This window comes from Staurois parvus, unplaced genomic scaffold (genome assembly GCF_062004578.1).
Source record: "Staurois parvus isolate SC_StPar_1 unplaced genomic scaffold, SC_StPar_1.0 ptg000462l, whole genome shotgun sequence".
Taxonomy (NCBI): domain Eukaryota; kingdom Metazoa; phylum Chordata; class Amphibia; order Anura; family Ranidae; genus Staurois; species Staurois parvus.
In genome coordinates this window covers 375,667-393,658 of record NW_028318258.1, presented here as the reverse complement: position 1 = coordinate 393,658, position 17,992 = coordinate 375,667, and the positions used below count along the sequence as shown (strand labels likewise).

The 17,992-nt window shown below is 46.5% G+C and overlaps 1 long non-coding RNA gene across 1 annotated transcript; it reads left to right on the top strand.

Moving 5' to 3' along the window:
* The first annotated feature begins 3,543 nt into the window (after positions 1-3,543).
* On the top strand, positions 3,544-14,321 carry LOC149452826 (uncharacterized). Its single transcript, XR_016314829.1, has 2 exons — positions 3,544-3,615; positions 14,118-14,321. It is a non-coding gene; the product is annotated as an uncharacterized LOC149452826 (long non-coding RNA).
* Positions 14,322-17,992: the final 3,671 nt, after the last annotated feature.

The following is a 17,992-nucleotide window of genomic DNA, read 5'->3' as shown; positions in this document are numbered from 1 at the left end:
GATGGCGGTAAGCTTGTTGCACACCGATCGGGCGTTCAGGAGTGCACATGAAAACGGGGGGGAGATTTTAGGGAGCAGGGGGACAGATACTAAGTTGCGAGGGTTGCGGCGGGACGTGGAGGCGGGAGGGTGTTGTGCGGGTGAGGGAGGTGGTGAAGGGCCAGGATTCGGGGAGATGTCCCCCGCGGTTATGAGGAGGAGAAGGGTGAGAAAGGTGGCATGGGAGCGGGATGTGCAGGAGCGTGAGAAACTACTAGTGGAGGTGTTGGGGTCAGTGGGAGAGCGGAGTAATAGGAGGAGGTGGTGGGTGCCGTAGAGGGGTGAAGGAAGCAGTGAGGACACAATATACAATTGTTTGGGAGGGGTAGAGGGATATAGTGAATGGATTTTGGGAATGGAGGAGAGGAAAATGAGAAGGAGGAGTGGAAGAGGCATTTTGGGGAGGTGATGAGAGCAATAGTAGGGAGATGATAGCAATGAGGGGGAGATGTACACGGTTTGGGGTGGAGCAGAGGGGTAAAGAAATGAGATTTGGGAACAGAGGATAGTAATATGGAAAGGAGAAGAGGGGGTGTATTGTATAAAAGGTACACAGAGTGGGACTCAGGTATGTAAGAGAGGTTTTCCAGGGTGTTTGCTTGCAGTCTGTCCAGCGTGCAGGAGAGTTTATGCTGTTGTTGTGTCTTCCTGCTGCTTTAGTTCAACTGCTGTGTTTAACTGCTTCGCACTCGTTCAAAGCCGCACTCAATCTGAAGCAGCACCCCCATCAGTGATCTCCCCCCATGAGCTGATCTAAATTTATAGGGAGATGCTCAAATGAGCATTCAACTCCGCCCCAATTAGAAGCTGATAAGGATCACATGAATAGTGGGGGATGTTTCTTAGGAACCAGGCTACAGTTGTAAACCTGAGTGCACCTAGGAGGTGAGGACTGGTCAACATATACAAATATAAATACACCATTTGTTCAGAATTTAACAGGAGTCAATGCGTTTTTCTGGTTAAGAGCGGAGGTAGGAGATAGATGCAGTTACCTGTGAAAGTAGAGAGGGCATAATTAAAGTGCTGTGTTTAACTGCTTCACACTCGTTCAAAGCCACACTCAATCATAAGCAGCACCCCCATCAGAGACTTGCCCCCCATCACATAAACAGCGCAATGTTAGAAATATTAAATGTTTAAGTCACCATAAAACCTTTTTATTTTTAAAATATTCCTAATATCCACCTCTGATTTAAATAAGCTTTTGGTTCAATTTGTTTTCAATATCTGGACAAGTAGATTGTCATGAGGGACAAGTAGATTGGGACACCGATTTAGTCCCTTGGACGAGTAGGTTTTTCAAAAAATGTCCACACCCCTGGAATATGTCCCATAGGAAATCATGTTAAATGGACTGCTGTGCATTTCTGCACAAAGCAAAACACTTAGGTGTGAACCTAGACTAAAGGGTTAAAAACAGGGTGAGGAAGCAACAATGCTGCCTGCTTTAACCCCATTTGCTGTACTGGTCAAGGTTGCAGGGCAATTGCAGAGCAGCCTCTTTCACTTGAATGGGTCATGCTTGACAGATGCTACACCCACCAACCATGACCACTTATAACTCCTGCTGCCACATGTGCACACCCCTTGCCATTGCCGCTAAAGGGGGTGCAGTTAGGGCAGGGGGAAAAAAGATAAAAAACAAAACAAACACCACACCCCAACTGCAGGTTTTCAACTACAAATTTAAATGGATCGTTCTGGGCACCCTAGAAGGCTGCTTTCACACTGATGTGCTGTGGTTTACATGCACTGCGGTGCAAAGCATCTGTAACTTTCCTGGGTTAACTGCACTTTTCTATAAACTTCTATTATATCTTGCAGGTCTGGTGTGCTTTCTGAAATCCTGCATTCAGGAGTTTTGGTGTGCTTTCAGAAAGTAGGATTGAATAAAAGTATGTGGCCAAGTGCAGCAAACCCACAGGCAAGCTGCAGGTCCACTGCACCAGTGTGGGTAAACCGCAGTGCATCAGTACAGAAGCAACCCTATACTATTATGCCCAGTATATTGCTTCACAGTGACTTCAAGATCTCTTTCCTGCTGCTGACACCACTCTGGAGACAGCTGGCCAGGGTAAGAGGTGGAGTGCATTTGGTATCACTTCACATTGGACAGAAGCCAGCACACAGGCGGCATTGGCTTATGCAGCTCTGGATCCCTACTACAGCTCCAACTTCACAAGTAGCCCCTCTGCATTGCACTCTGTAAGCACTCTGTCCAGACTGCCATCTTCCAGTCACCTGGCCGCGATCTATGGGTTGCTGATCCCCAGGTTAATGCATGAGAATAGTGGTGTACCACATTGCAGCCAAATACAAAAAACAAGCTTACACTCTACTCGACTCATTAACAACTTCAGATTTTACATCCTGCATGACTAAGCCATTTGATGCTATACTGAATGACGCGTTACTCCCATCGGAGTGCCTCTTTACATGGACTGATCCCATCGGAGTGCCCCCTTACATGGACTGTTCCCATCGGAGTGCCCCCTTACATGGACTGTTCCCATCGGAGTGCCCCCTTACATGATCTGTTCCCATCTGGGTGCCCTCTTACATGGACTGTTCCCATCGGAGTGCCCCCTTACATGGACTGTTCCCATCTGGGTGCCCCCTTACATGGACTGTTCCCATCGGAGTGCCCCCTTACAAGGACTGTTCCCATCGGAGTGCCCCCTTACATGGACTGTTCCCATCGGAGTGCCCCCTTACAAAGACTGTTCCCATCGGAGTGCCCCCTTACATGGACTGTCCCCATCGGAGTGCCCCCCTCACATGGACTGATCCCATCGGAGTGCCCCCTTTACATGGACTGTTCTCATTGGAGTGCCCTATGCATGTATTGTTCTCATCGGAGTGTCCCTTTATGTCACCTGCTCCCCCCCCCCCCCAGTCTGTCCCAGAGATGATTGGACGGTCCTCTCCAGAGTGTCCTTGCTTTCTGAGCAGAGCTTCCTCACAGTCTAGACTCCTCCCCCTTTGGATACGTCCAAAGGGGGCGGTGCGGTACGATTAGCCAGGAGGCGGGGCTGAGGAGCGCGCGGGTAGGATCGTAGACTACTTAGGTTGCTAGGAGACCGGCGCTGTGCCTTCCAGGAGATGAGTCGAGGGGAGTGGCCTAGCAGCAAAATGGAGCTCCACTCTAGATAGGACATGTGGCCTGCACTCCATCTTTAGTTCAGGTCTCCTTTTTTTTTCTTTTTGTTTATTGAACTTTAATTCAATAAACAACCAACAAACGCAGCTCAATTAAGTGGATGTCACATATTTCCTGTGTAGATTTGTACAGAAACTGAGAAGTCTGGCTGCAGAATGGAACTCCATTTTGGAGGTCACGTTTCCTGTCAAGTGGAGCTCCACTCTGTAGCCTCTGAATATTTGTTAGTTCATTAAAGTTCATTAAAAAAGGGGCGGAGTGGAGGTCATGTGTTTCCTCTCAAATTCTGCAGCCAGCTTGTCTGAATAGAGCCCCGCCTCAGTCTAGACTCCTCCCTCCGATGATGCAGTAAGAAAGGGACGGAGCAACTTTGAGCAGCTAGGAGGCGGAGCTGAGGAGCGTGAAAAAGAAATGTATGTGATCTGTTCTGTAGTGTTTACATCGGTTGCTAGGAGACCGGCGCTGTGTTTGGAGCAGCTGCCTGCACGGTGCTGATGGTGATGGGATCAGTCCATGTAAGGGGGCACTCCGATGGGAACAGTCCATGTAAGGGGGCACTCCGATGGGATCAGTCCATGTAAGGGGCACTCCAATGGGATCAGTGCATGTAAAGGGGGCACTCCGATGGGAACAGTCCATGTAATGGGGCACTCCGATGGGATCAGTCCATGTAAGGGGCACTCCGATGGGAACAGTCCATGTAATGGGGCACTCCGATGGGAACAGTCCATGTAAGGGGGCACTCCGATGGGAACAGTCCATGTAAGGGGGCACTCCGATGGGAACAGTCCATGTAATGGGGCACTCCGATGGGAACAGTCCATGTAATGGGACACTCCGATGGGATCAGTGCATGTAAGGGGGCACTCCGATGGGATCAGTGCATGTAATGGGGCACTCCGATGGGATCAGTGCATGTAAGGGGGCACTCCGATGGGAACAGTCCATGTAAGGGGGCACTCCGATGGGATCAGTGCATGTAAGGGGGCACTCCGATGGGAACAGTCCATGTAATGGGACACTCCGATGGGAACAGTCCATGTAATGGGACACTCCGATGGGATCAGTGCATGTAAAGGGGGCACTCCGATGGGAACAGTCCGTGTAAAGGGGGCACTCCGATGGGAACAGTCTGTGTAAAGGGGCACTCCGATGGGATCAGTGCATGTAAGGGGGCACTCCGATGGGAACAGTCCATGTAAGGGGGGCACTCCGATGGGATCAGTGCATGTAAGGGGGCACTCCGATGGGAACAGTCCATGTAAAGAGGCACTCCGATGGGATCAGTGCATGTAAGGGGGCACTCTGATGGGAACAGTTCATGTAAGGGGGCACTCCGATGGGATCAGTGCACGTAAGGGGGCACTCCGATGGGAGCAGTCCACGTAAGGGGACACTCCGATGGGAACAGTCCATGTAATGGGGCACTCCGATGGGATCAGTGCATGTGAGGGGGCACTCCGATGGGATCAGTGCATGTGAGGGGACACTCCGATGGGAACAGTCCATGTAAAGGGGGCACTCCGATGGGAACAGTCCATGTAAAGGGACACTCCGATGGGAACAGTCCATGTAAAGGGGCACTCCGATGGGATCAGTGCATGTAAGGGGGCACTCCGATGGGAACAGTCCATGTAAGGGGGCACTCCGATGGGAACAGTCCATGTAAGGGGGCACTCCCATGGGAACAGTCCATGTAAAGTGGGCACTCTGATGGGATCAGTGCATGTAAGGGGGCACTCCGATGGGAACAGTCCATGTAAAGGGGGCACTCCGATGTGAACAGTCCATGTAAAGGGGCACTCCGATGGGAACAGTCAATGTAAAGGGGCACTCCGATGGGATCAGTGAATGTAAGGGGACACTCCGATGGGAACAGTCCATGTAGAAGGGCACTCCGATGGGAACAGTCCATGTAAAGGGGCACTCCGATGGGATCAATGCATGTAACGGGGCACTCCGATGGGAACTGTCCATGTAAAGGGGGCACTCCGATGGGAACAGTCCATGTAAGGGGGCACTCCCATGGAAACAGTCCATGTAAAGTGGGCACTCTGATGGGATCAGTGCATGTAAGGGGGCACTCCGATGGGAACAGTCCATGTAAAGGGGGCACTCCGATGTGAACAGTCCATGTAAAGGGGCACTCCGATGGGAACAGTCAATGTAAAGGGCACTCCGATGGGATCAGTGAATGTAAGGGGACACTCCGATGGGAACAGTCCATGTAGAAGGGCAATCCGATGGGAACAGTCCATGTAAAGGGGCACTCCGATGGGATCAATGCATGTAACGGGGCACTCCGGTGGGAACAGTCCATGTAAAGGGGGCACTCCGATGGGAACAGTCCATGTAAGGGGGCTCTCCGATGAGAACAGTCCATGCAAAGGAGCAAACCGATGGGAACAATGCATGTAATGGGGCACTCCGATGGGAACAGTCCATGTAAGGGGTAGGGGCGGCTTCATATCGGTCAATCAGATAACAAATGGCTGACGGTCCGGGCAGTCTGTGTTCTTTATCAGAGGGGTCTCCTCTATGCTGCAGATTCAAAGCAGGGAGCCGGCCTGTGCAGATTGCCAGTGACCTCTGACCCCCCAGGTCCCATTAAGGGAACCTGCCTACAATACAGCCGCCATTACTAGGTGGTCCAGGATGTAATAGAAAGGTCAAATTGTGGAGGATTGTATGAGCACAGCACACATTGTCAGATCAGATTGTGGAGATCGCTCTTCAATCATTTCTGACTTTCGCCCCACACCATGATGGTCACGATTGCTTGGGTGGGCGCTAACGATGGCGGATCCTCATACAACTCACTGTTTATGTCTTACAGAGCCCCTCCCCCATACTGGGAATCTGATTGGACGTGAAGTACCGTCAGCCTCATAGTGGAAGAGCCGTGAGCCGCCAACATGGACACCAAATGCGTAAAGGTGGTGGAACGATGTCGGCAAGTGAAGGGCGAGGGGACGGACATGAAGTATCAGATGATGGGTGCAGTGAGCAGCAGGCGCTGTCAGTACTTCATCCAGAAGACAGGTAGGTGGGTGAGGATGGGAGCAAAGGGGTCCTCACTGGGGGAAGGAATGGTGTGTCACCCATATACAGAGAGGGCTCCCCATACCCATGTATGAGCTGGAAGTGGCAGGAGATCAGTGCTGGTAGTATCCATCACAGACAACACTGACCCATCCTCCCATCCACCACATACTGACCCATCCCTGCAATCCCCACATACTGACCCATCCCTGCAATCCCCACATACTGACCCTTCCCTGCAATCCCCACATACTGACCCATCCCTGCAATCCCCACATACTGACCCATCCCTGCAATCCCCACATACTGACCCATCCCTGCAATCCCCACATACTGACCCATCCCTGCAATCCCCACATACTGACCCATCCCTGCAATCCCCACATACTGACCCTTCCCTGCAATCCCTACATACTGACCCATCCCTGCAATCCCCACATACTGACCCATCCTCCCATCCACCACATACTGACCCATCCCTGCAGTCCCCACATACTGACCCATCCCTGCAGTCCCCACATACTGACCCATCACTGCAGTCCCCACATACTGACCCATCCCTGCTATCCCCACATACTGACCCATCCCTGCAATCCCCACATACTGACCCATCCCTGCAGTCCCCACATACTGACCCATCCCTGCAATCCCCACATACTGACCCATCCCTGCAATCCCCACATACTGACCCATCCCTGCAGTCCCCACATACTGACCTATCCCTGCAGTCCCAGCATCGACCCTCCGCACAGTAGTGTATTTTACTTTTTTGCTGCCCTAGGCAAGACTAAAATTGAGCACCCACCATCTACATTTATCTCTCCCCTTGCTGTTTAAGATCCACCTCTTCAGTACAGGAGCCTGATGGAGGGCAGTGTGACATGGCAGGGGGGGGGTCGTGGGACAGGAGGGGGTCAGCGTGATGGGGGGCAGCAGGACAGGAAGGGGGCAGCAGGAGAGGAGGGGGGCAGCAGGAAGGGGGAGTAGGCCATGGAGACAGGTAGGAGGGTAGCAGGACAAGAGGGAGGCATCATGACAGGGGGAGGGCAGCATGATGGGGGGTAGCATGATGGGTGGGGAGACAGGTGGGGGCAGAGGGACAGGAGAAGTGCAGTGGGACAGGAGGAGGAGCACAGAGGGACAGGTGGGGGGCATGGGACAGGATCGGGGCAGTGAGACAGGAGGAGCGCAGAGGGACAGGTGGGGGGCAGCGTGACGGGGGGCATGGGACAGGATCGGGACAGGAGGAGGAGTGCAGAGGGACAGGAGGAGCGCAGAAGGACAGGTGAGGGGTAGTGGGACAGGAGGAGCTCAAAAGGAGAGGTGGGGGCCAGCGTGATACGGGGCATGGAACAGGATCGGGGCAGCGGGACAGGAGGAGCGCAGAGGGACAGGTGAGTGGCAGTGGGACAGGAGGAGCACAGAGGGACAGGTGAGGGGCAGCATGACGGGGCATGGGACAGGATCGGGGCAGCGCGACAGGAGGAGCGCAGAGGGACAGGTGAGGGGCAGTGGGAAAGGAGGAGCGCAGAGGGAAAGGTGAGTGGCAGTGGGACAAGAGGAGCTCAGAGGGACAGGTGGGGGGCAGCGTGACAGGGGGAATGGGACAGGATCGGGGCAGCGGGACAGGAGGAGTGCAGAGGGACAGGTGGGGGGCAGCGTGACAGGAGGCATGGGACAGCATCGGGGCAGTGGGACAGGAGGAGCGCAGAGGGACAGGTGAGGGGTAGTGGGACAGGAGGAGCACAGAGGGACAGGTGAGGGGCAGTGGGGACAGATGGGGAGTAGTGGGACAATGTGGGGGGACAGGAGGGGGGAAGTGGAACAGGTGTGGGAAAGGGTGACAGGAGGGGGCAGCGTGACCGGGGGCAGTGTGACGGAGAGGGGGCAGTGGTACGGGGGAGGGAAGTGGGACATGTGGGGGGCTGTGTGTCGGAGGGACAGGGGTGGGGAAGCACCAGTCCTCCAAGCTCTTACCTGTCCAGCAGGGGCTCCTCCAGACAGTGTCAGGATCACTCCAGGAGGGACGCTTGTGTCCCATATCCCTCAGGATCTCCGGCGGCGGCTGCAAAAGAGCGGGGGGCTCCTACACCCTGACCTCGTTCTTTTCTTTTTCCTCCTCCGCTGGCACCTTCTAGCCATCCTGCACGTCCCAGCGCACACTGACAGTGGGCCCCGCCCTCACGCGCTCCGAGCGCACACCAGGGATCCGCCCACCACTCTTCTCTCCTCTGCAGCCAGTCCCTTAGCCCGGGTGACCCTCCTTGTGTGTCGGCTTGGCTGTACACTCATCCATGGCAGCACTGTTGTTGACACACACAGTGTCCCTTCTGCCTGGGGGGCGTGCCGCCCCCTGTAAACTGCCACCCTAGACAAACGCCTTGTTTGCCTCATGGCAGATACACCCCTGGCTCCTCACCACCCCCCAACACGAACACAGTCCAATCCCTGCAACCAAAATCAGAACATTAACCCTCCTGGAGCCTTTGCCAGGAAATTCCCTCGTAGACATTCCTCACCAGAACACGTAACCTGTATGCATAGCCAAAACTTTTTTTTCTGTTCTTGGTTAAGTGGGAAGGATCGGCGCCCCTGTTGTGTTTTATTGTTTTTTTTTCGCACTGGGGAGAGTCTCTATTTTTCTTGATGGCTGTTGTCACTGAAGCAGAACATTATGAGAAATGTAAAATTGTAAAAGCTGTTCCCAGAAAAGGAATAGAGAAGTCCTCCAATGCAGACATTTGTTCTACTCTATCCAAAAGTGAAAACGATTTGGCTATAGATACAGTTAACTCCATTTAATCCCTCATTATATGTCACTTACTGTTACCAGGACATAGAAGGTGAATCTCCCCAGGGGGAACACAGATCGCAATAACAATTTCATAGGGAATCTAACCCATGACTTGCTTCCATTGTGAGGATCTTTTAAGAGATCAATAGGAAGGATTTTCCCAACAAAGCTTGAATGATGATCCACCAGGCCAGAGAAAACCTGGTGTTTGGTGACAGGTGCATCAGTTTGTCCCGAGATTGAACCGATTTGTCCCAGGATGAACTAACAAAAGAAAAGAGAAATCATTTTCCTAATGACACCAGTGTAATGGAAATTATTTTTGACTCCAATTTAAGGCTCGTTCACACTTGACTGTTTTACCAACGCTTGCCAAATGCCCCTATAGCGTTTGGCATGTGTTGGTCCGGCGTTTGCGGAGCGTTTTTTAACGCTTGGAAAATGCCGCATGCGCGGTTTAGCGGAGGTTGCTAGGTGTTTTCCGAGCATTAAAAATGCCCCACAAACGCCTATAATGAAGTTTGAATGGTATTACCGCTCCGCAAACACCCCGCAACCCTACCGCAAACGCCAGTCGCGCGTTTGCGGAGCGGCACCATAGACTAGAATAGGAGGCTTCAACGCCTCCTGACTCGACCAGAGGTGTCTGTTTTGCCTCGATGCTAATGCTCCCGTTAGAACAGCACCATGTGCTGCAATGTGCAGAATTGTCCGAGGCGTTTGGGAAGCGGTAAAAACGCTTCCCAAACGCCTCTCTTCCGCCTGCACACAACGCTAGTGTGAACGTAGCCTTACTGGTAATTTTTCCACTGACATCCACGTATGTGAAAAATATTACCAAAGGGATGCTCACATAAGGGGAATTATTTTCCCACTGACACCAATGTAATTATTTTTTTTTTTTGCACACTGTCACTGGTATGTTGGTGGGGAATAGTTTTCCCATTGACACCAGTATAAAGGGCATTATTTTACAATCTTTACCAATTTAAAGTAGCAGTAAACTTGTTATATACACGCACGCACACGCACACACGTGTTAAAGGGAGTTCTTCATTGCTGTGCTGTCAGTGTGTGGTGATTTCATGTGGTCTTCCTTCCAATGTGAGGTTTCCCATCCACGCCAAATAAACCCCTTCCCACCGGCTGTACACTTATGTAGCAACACACTGACACCAGTGAAACAGGAATTATTTTCCCATCAACTTTTACAGCAACTTGAGAGCATTATATTCCCAGTGACATCGATGTAAGTCAAATGTACAAGCAGGCATTATATTTTAACCGACATCAATGTATGAGGAATTATTTTCCCACTGACATCAATGTTAGGCACATTGGGGAGATCCAGATTGCCTTTAAATCATCTGCACATAATTAAGGAAAGCCTTGCTCGTAAAGTTCCAAAACATGCAACAGACTTGGGTAGTTCCTATTTTGGGAATTTTCAAATGTAAGAATTACTGACAGTTTGTAGATAACGTAACAGGAGGTAATTAAAACCACCTCCAATTTGGTGTACAGAGACAGGCCAGACCATGTTTGCGCTGCAAAGCTGTTGTGGATGTTACGCTTCCTCCTTAGGGCTTGCTGGTTGCTAGAATGCTGGAGGCTGCTGCTATCCTAGCAACCAAGGATGCATCTCTGGCTCCATTCAGCTGACAACCAGGAGATTCTCCAGGTGACAGCTGATTGTAAATGAAGGGGCTAAGAATGCCGGCTGATGTAATAAACTAAATATGGCACTTTTTGAACAATGACATCAGTCAGCACCCCCAGCACCCCAACCCTTTGTTTACATTCAATTGTAGGCTGGGGAACATTCCAATCATCAGCTGAATGGGGCGAGGGATGCGTAATTATTTGCTAAGGCACTGCCTACTGCACGCCTAACAGCATCTTACCAACCAATGGCACTGTGCGGCTCAGGAGCTCAGTATGGACTGAGGACAGGGTGTCCACAGTTTGTACACTGTGGCCTCATTGCTGCACCCCTCACCATGCCTCTATGTGACACATTGTTGTGCCTGTTTCTTACGTTTACAAAAATGGCAACTGTCCCATTTTATAGCTAGTTTTAGAGGATAAGTTCACCTTTAAAAAAATAAATAAATAAATAATACATGCACATCTTTTTGTAGGTAAGAAAATGTGCATTTATTAGAAAGCATCGCTCCTGCAATCAGCAGATCGCAGGTGCTATGCAGGACTTCTGCAGACTTGTCAGTGTATGTGTGCTTTTACTCCGTACGGGCAAGCAGATACACACTGACGGGAAGAGACAATGAACTACTACAGTGCTCAACAGTGCTGTGGTAGTTCACTGAGGACTACAAGTCGAGAGTGTAGTTTCCCATTCACAGAATTCTGTGACTGAATGACACTGCCGGGCGGGCGAGCAATAGGTATCCCGTGCCTATTATGTGGTATAGGTATCCTAATTAAGGAAGCTGCTTACACCAAAAAACGTGTATCTCCTCTCAACTGAAGGATCAACAGTTATTAAAGCTAAAATCAGTGCTACCCATAAATCAGCATAATTAACAATGTGTCTCATTAATAAAATCATACAAGTTAGGCCTCGTTCACACTATACGTGCAGAAAAACTGATGGAAAAGATTTCACTCGCAGAGCACAAATTTACATCTGTTTTCATACGCATATCAGTGAGTTTTATACAGGGAATAGGGCACATTGAGAACTATTGTTTTCTTTGTACCCTTGCAGAACGTATGCAGAAAAACTCAGAAAGGTATACAGAAAAAAATGGCACGAACAAGGCCTTAGGTTCTATGACTATTCGTAACAATGTAACATGACAATATAAATACATGCAATAAAGGAAAAAAATAAATTAAGATTAAAATGATAAAAAAACTTAAAAAAATATATATTAATAATATATTTTTTAATTATTATTTTTATTTTCATTTTTAGTAATTTTTTTCTATTTTTTTATTGCATTTATTCACATTGTTGCATTACAGTTTTACAAATAGTCACAGAACTTTATTGTTGCATGATTTTATAAATGAGACACATTGTTAATTATGTTCATTTATGGGTGGTGCTGCACTTGCTTAATTTTGGGGATTTGCTGTTTTTGCCGCCCTTCGTCAGACCCCTGGTCACACTTTTTTCTGATCTGCCTATATGAAATCTTAGGAGTCTTTTAGTTGAATCCCATGGTCAAAAATGAAACTGCCCAGAGACAATACATTCTTTCTCCAGTTTTGACATTTGTAACCAAAAGATGACAAGCCTGCCCACCACGACAAGGTAGACTCTTTCAGGGCAGGACCTACACTAAACTACACTACGCTAACCTACTCCATGCTAGTCATCGTATTTTTACTGTTAGATGCCTGATTGTAATAAGCCTCATCCTAGAACCTTCCATCTTCCTCTCCAGACTTGTTTACTAAGATCTACATAAGAACAACCCTTTTCATTCACAAAACAGAGAACAGATTTGAAATGGTTGTTGCTGTTATCTTATGGTGGGTGATGCAGTGGTCAGCAATGCTCACCTGTAATGTCCCGACACATTTCCCTTCTTTAATCAATGCAGAGCTCTCTTCCACATAGATGCCTTCAGTCTGAAAGGTCTAAAGCGATTTAATTGTCGTGAAGTTTGTTCACAGAGAACTGCCTTTGTCGCCCTCCTCATCCTACCAGTCCTCAGTTTTACTGACATAGACAAATGCTCACAATAGTGTGTTACAATAAATAATTGGATGTTAAATAAATAAATTAGGTTTTTTTTAGAATTACAATTCCAAAACATCTAAATAGAGCCCATGGCAGCAACAGGGGGAATGACAACCCTCAGGGTACTGTGGTCACCCCCTGAAGGAGGACACCCCACCCATATTCCACCTATCAGGCCATGCACAACACCCCAGTTATCCCACCAGACCACACCCAACTGGGAGGAGGTGCAATCAATCCTGAACTTCGTGAACCCAACAGGAAGGCCGAGACTTCCTCAGAGCTATGCACCACCGACATTCCTGTCCTGCCACAGTTTCAGAGCTTCCCCGAGAGGTAGCCTCACTCCATTCCTTCAGGCACAGAGTGTCTACACTCCGCCTAAAAAAAAACCTGTGCTAATACACTATTATGAGCATTATTTTTTAATTATATTAATAAAAGGTAATTTTATTTTGGTTTATTCACATATATTATGGATTGGCAATATGAGATTATTAGTATACAGTATTTGATTAAGGGTTTTGTATATTAAAATATTTTTTATATACATGTACTTATTTTTTATATACATATAATTCTGTATACTAATTTTTATATTAATTGCATCAGGTTGGTATCACCCGTTTTTTTTGAGGATTAGGGGGTGAGTTTTTTTATTTTTTATCTAGTGTATTTTTATCAAATTTATAATTATTTAGATTATTAAAGGTTTTTTGAGGCTGTCCAATTTATACTGTCCAATAATGATGTTGGGAGCCATTAAGGGATATATACTATATAGTGCCATTAAGAAGTACTGCCCTGTGATCTATAGGGTCTGTGGAAAACAGGCTTCTTTTCACTGCGAGTCCGACGGTAGGGTTGCCTAGTTACCATTCGGACTACACTAGTATGGCAGTGGTTGTGCCGCCCAGCGGTCTGATTGGCAGACCTTCAGCCTATAAAATGGAGTACTGTCTACCAATAACGCAGTCCTGAAAAAGTCAATCGCATTCCTGTTCAAAATGCATGCTATTCTTTGCGGTGCAATTTGCGTCCATACATTTTGTATGGACGCCAATGGCATAGCAAAGTATCGGTAATTGGTAACGGCGAGTACTTGAGCGACAGTATCGATATCACACTTGCATCCCTAGTTAGGATATGACAGTGTTGTATCTGATGAATGTTAGACAATGTGGCCAGTAGATTAGATCCATCAGCATTTAGAGCCCGGAATTCAAATGTTGGAATTGTGTCCCTGGTGGTGGGTGTTTATTGGCTAGAATAGTTTTCTCACACCTTTATTTATAATGCTGACATTTTGACATTTGCTGTGTACAATGGTTGCACCATCTAAATCATTTTATGATCGTTATTTCTAGGTTCTGGGTTGCTTGCAAGATTCCAGACTGGACATCGAGTGGATGAGATATTTTCACAATCTACCTGACTCACTTACCTCACTCCTGATGCTGCTGACAACCGCCAATAATCCAGACGGTACGGCTTTATTCTTTCATGCACAAATCTGAGACCGCAGAACTGAAAGCAAATGCTGCACAAAAAATAGATGACTGGAGTGTTAACTAGTGGATGTGTATTTCTTATTTCTGAAAGATAAAGATCTCATGTAGGGCCAGTTCACACCACAAAACGCACTCTGGATGCATTCCGGATACGTTTTTGCTTACAGTTCACACCACACTCTGTTGCGGTGCAGTTTTGATGCAGTTTGCCATGTTCCAGTATGGTTCTGTTTAGAACAAAATGCAGCATTTTCTCTTTTTTTCCTGCACCAGAAGCTGAAATAGGCTGTGGGATTTGCAGTGTGCATAGAACAGTGCGTATGATCACAACTAGTGCGCATGCTTGTTTCAAAGAAACAGGTGAGGAGGAAAAGCATAGGTGTGGGAGCTCATGAAGGATTGGGGAAAACCTCCTGCGCTCAATCCTACTAAACTAATAATAAGCTGCTACACCTGCACCTTATTACCGAAAGTGAAAAACCAAAATATAACAAACAATAAGTGTAGCGCTCTGGTGAAAACTAACTAAATCTCAACATAAACAACATGTGACATAATGGTGGAACAAACCGTGAATCTTAATGAGAATGAATGCTAAAACAGTGCAACATCACACGATATTGTGCATATGGTGGACATGACTAATATTAAGCCCCCTAATACAGGGATATACCCTATAAAACAAGTGCTCTGTGTCAACACACTTTATTCATACCATAAATAAACCGCTGAAATCAGAAAAAAAATATATATATATATACAGCAAGTGAATATAAATGAACACATCACTGAAAGTAATATCTCATAAACAAAACTTGCCACCAGTGTTCACAACAATAAATGCAATCATGCAGGTGAATCTTGTACGTTTGTAGGCTCTGGTGATGACTCCACACACAGCTAGATTGGCTCCTCACCTCCTTGCTGCGACCCTAAAAGGGCCTAAATGCCTTATGGATCACTCCTGGATCCCCCTTGGGTTAAAGCGTATCCTCTAGGAATATCCTAAATGGCTGTTATTCAGAAAAATCATCTCCCACATGGTCCACAAAGAGAAAAGCCTCCATAGTGTTTTATCATTTATTAACACAGTAATTAAAATAATATACACAGGACACTCACATGATACATCTTCTTGTATACAGCATTTTGAACCTGATGTATGGGTGTACTTGCATGGGTTCTTTAGGGAGTCCAAAGATGGCGTCCGCGCCAAAAATGACGTCACCTATGCCTTGCATCACCTCTCACGTGACTTCCTCAGGGACCCTGACACCATTATGTCACATGTTGTTTATGTTGAGATTCAGTTAGTTTTCACCAGAGCGCTACACTTATTGATTGTTATAGCTCATGAAGGATGTTACAAGGAAGCAGAAAAACACAGTAAGAAATGATTTTATGAAAAATAGATTATTACATTAACTAGCTGATGTGTATTGGATTTTTTTCTGAATAAGGATATTGTTTAGTGTCACAAAAAAAATCTGGCCTCCTCCTTCCCCTTATAGCCAGCCAATCCTCTCCTTTTTTGTTAGATGTTAAAGAAGTGACACTAAACTTTGGTTTAAAAAATGTGTTGTTAACCCAAAAAGTAGTTTTTACTGCTTCAAATCCCAATTTTTTTTTTTTTTTGTGAGTGGGCTGTGCAGTGTATGTAGAGCAGTGTACATGGCCATAACTTATATTCACTGCTCTTTCCAAATAAACAGAAGTGAGGGGGATAGGAGACATTTGGGAGTCAATGGCGGATATCACAATGATACACAGTAAGACACAATTTCTTGAAAAATAATTGTTTTTTTTTTTTTTGTTAAATCAAGATATCATTTAGTTTCAGAAAAAAAAATATCTGGCCTCCTCCCCTAATAGCCAGGCTATCACGTTCTTTTCTTGCAAGATGTTAAAGTGACACTCCAGTGTGCATAGAACAGGCGTATGATCACAACTAGTGTGCTCATTTCAAACAAACAAGTGGGGGGAAAGCATAGGTGTGGGAGCTCATGAAGGATGTTACAAGGAAGCAGAAAGACACAGTAATAAATTGTTTAATGAAAAATAGTTTATTACAGGGCCATTAATTAGTGGATGTGTACAATTATAAACAACAAATTCTCACACAGTCACAAATGCTACTAAAAATATTCCCTTCTTGTGTCAAATACAAAACTATATATCAGAAAGCAGCTCACACTAACACATACTCATGATGTGCGTGGATTCTAATACATAAAACACGCAGTGCCGCGCTCTCTTTTAGTATGTGAGAGCAAACAAATTATGTTATAAAACACTGAACATATGTGAAAAAAGTCTCTAAGTATAAAGTTTTTCTTCAACTTGAAACAAACTTCACAATTTCATATCTTCATGCAATATAAATCCTCCACCACAAATTCCAGATGTGCCCTCACCAGGGGTTTTTGACCTCACATATAGTTTGTTCAAAAAACGCTTGTGTTCCTTGAGGTGGACATAAATGGTCAGATGTATCCTGAAAAAGGTATCTTCCTCCAAAGATTAAAGGGATCGGTGATCTTTCCTCTTCCATTTAGCATACATGTCAAAAAACGAGTAAAACACAATAGTGCGTTATCCTTTAAAACACATTACTTTACTAAAAGCATAAAAAGTGGCCAGTCACATGGTACAGGTGCTAGATCGCACCAGATATATGCGCAATTAAAACCTGTAATACTCTTGTATGAGCAATCAAAGGAAACTCCACTCCTGAAATGTAACAATGTGGTTGTAACGATGAAGGGGGGGCTTGGTGACGTCATGAAGCTCGCTGTTCATCGTTACAACCACATTGTTACATTTGAGGAGTGGAGTTTCCTTTGATTGCTCATACAAGAGTATTGCAGGTTTTAATTGCGCATATATCTGGTGCGATCTAGTACCTGTATTATGTGACTGGCCACTTTTTATGCTTTTAGTAAAGTAATGTGTTTTAAAGGATAACGCACTATTGTGTTTTACTCGTTTTTTTATCATGTATGCTGAATGGAGGAGGAAAGATTAAAGGGATCGGTGATCTTTGGAGGAAGATTCCATTTTCAGGATACATCTGACCATTTATGTCCACCTCGAGGGACACATGCGTTTTTTGACCAAACTATATGTGAGATCAAAAACCCTGTTGAGGGCACATCTGGCGTTTGTGGTGGAGGATTGATATTGCATGAAGATATGAAATTGTGAAGTTTGTTTCAAGTTGAAGAAAAACATTATACTTGGAGACTTTTATTCACATAGGTTCACTGTATTATAACATAATTTGTTTGCTATCACATACTAAAAGCGCGGCACTGTGTGTTTTATGAACTAGAGGATGTGTATTGGATTTTTTCTGAATGATAAGGATATTGTTTAGTGTCACAAAAAAATCCGGCCTCCTCCTTCCCCTTACAGCCGACCAATCCTCTCCTTTTTAGTAAGATGTTAAAGAAGTGACACTAAACTCTGGTTTAAAAAATATATCCAATTCAAATATGTGTTCTTAAGCCAAAAAAAAGTCATTGGTGCTCTCAGACCCTCCAAATCTCCATTTTTACTTTTTTTAATTTGTGATCCAACTTCCTGATATGGGCCCTGGGCGATGGGTGATGGGGCGTGCAGTGTGTATAGAGCAGTGTACATGGCTACAACTAATATTCACTGCTGTTTTCAAACAAAGAGAAGTGGGGAAAAGGAGAGGTTTGGGAGTTAATGTAGGATGTCACAAGGAG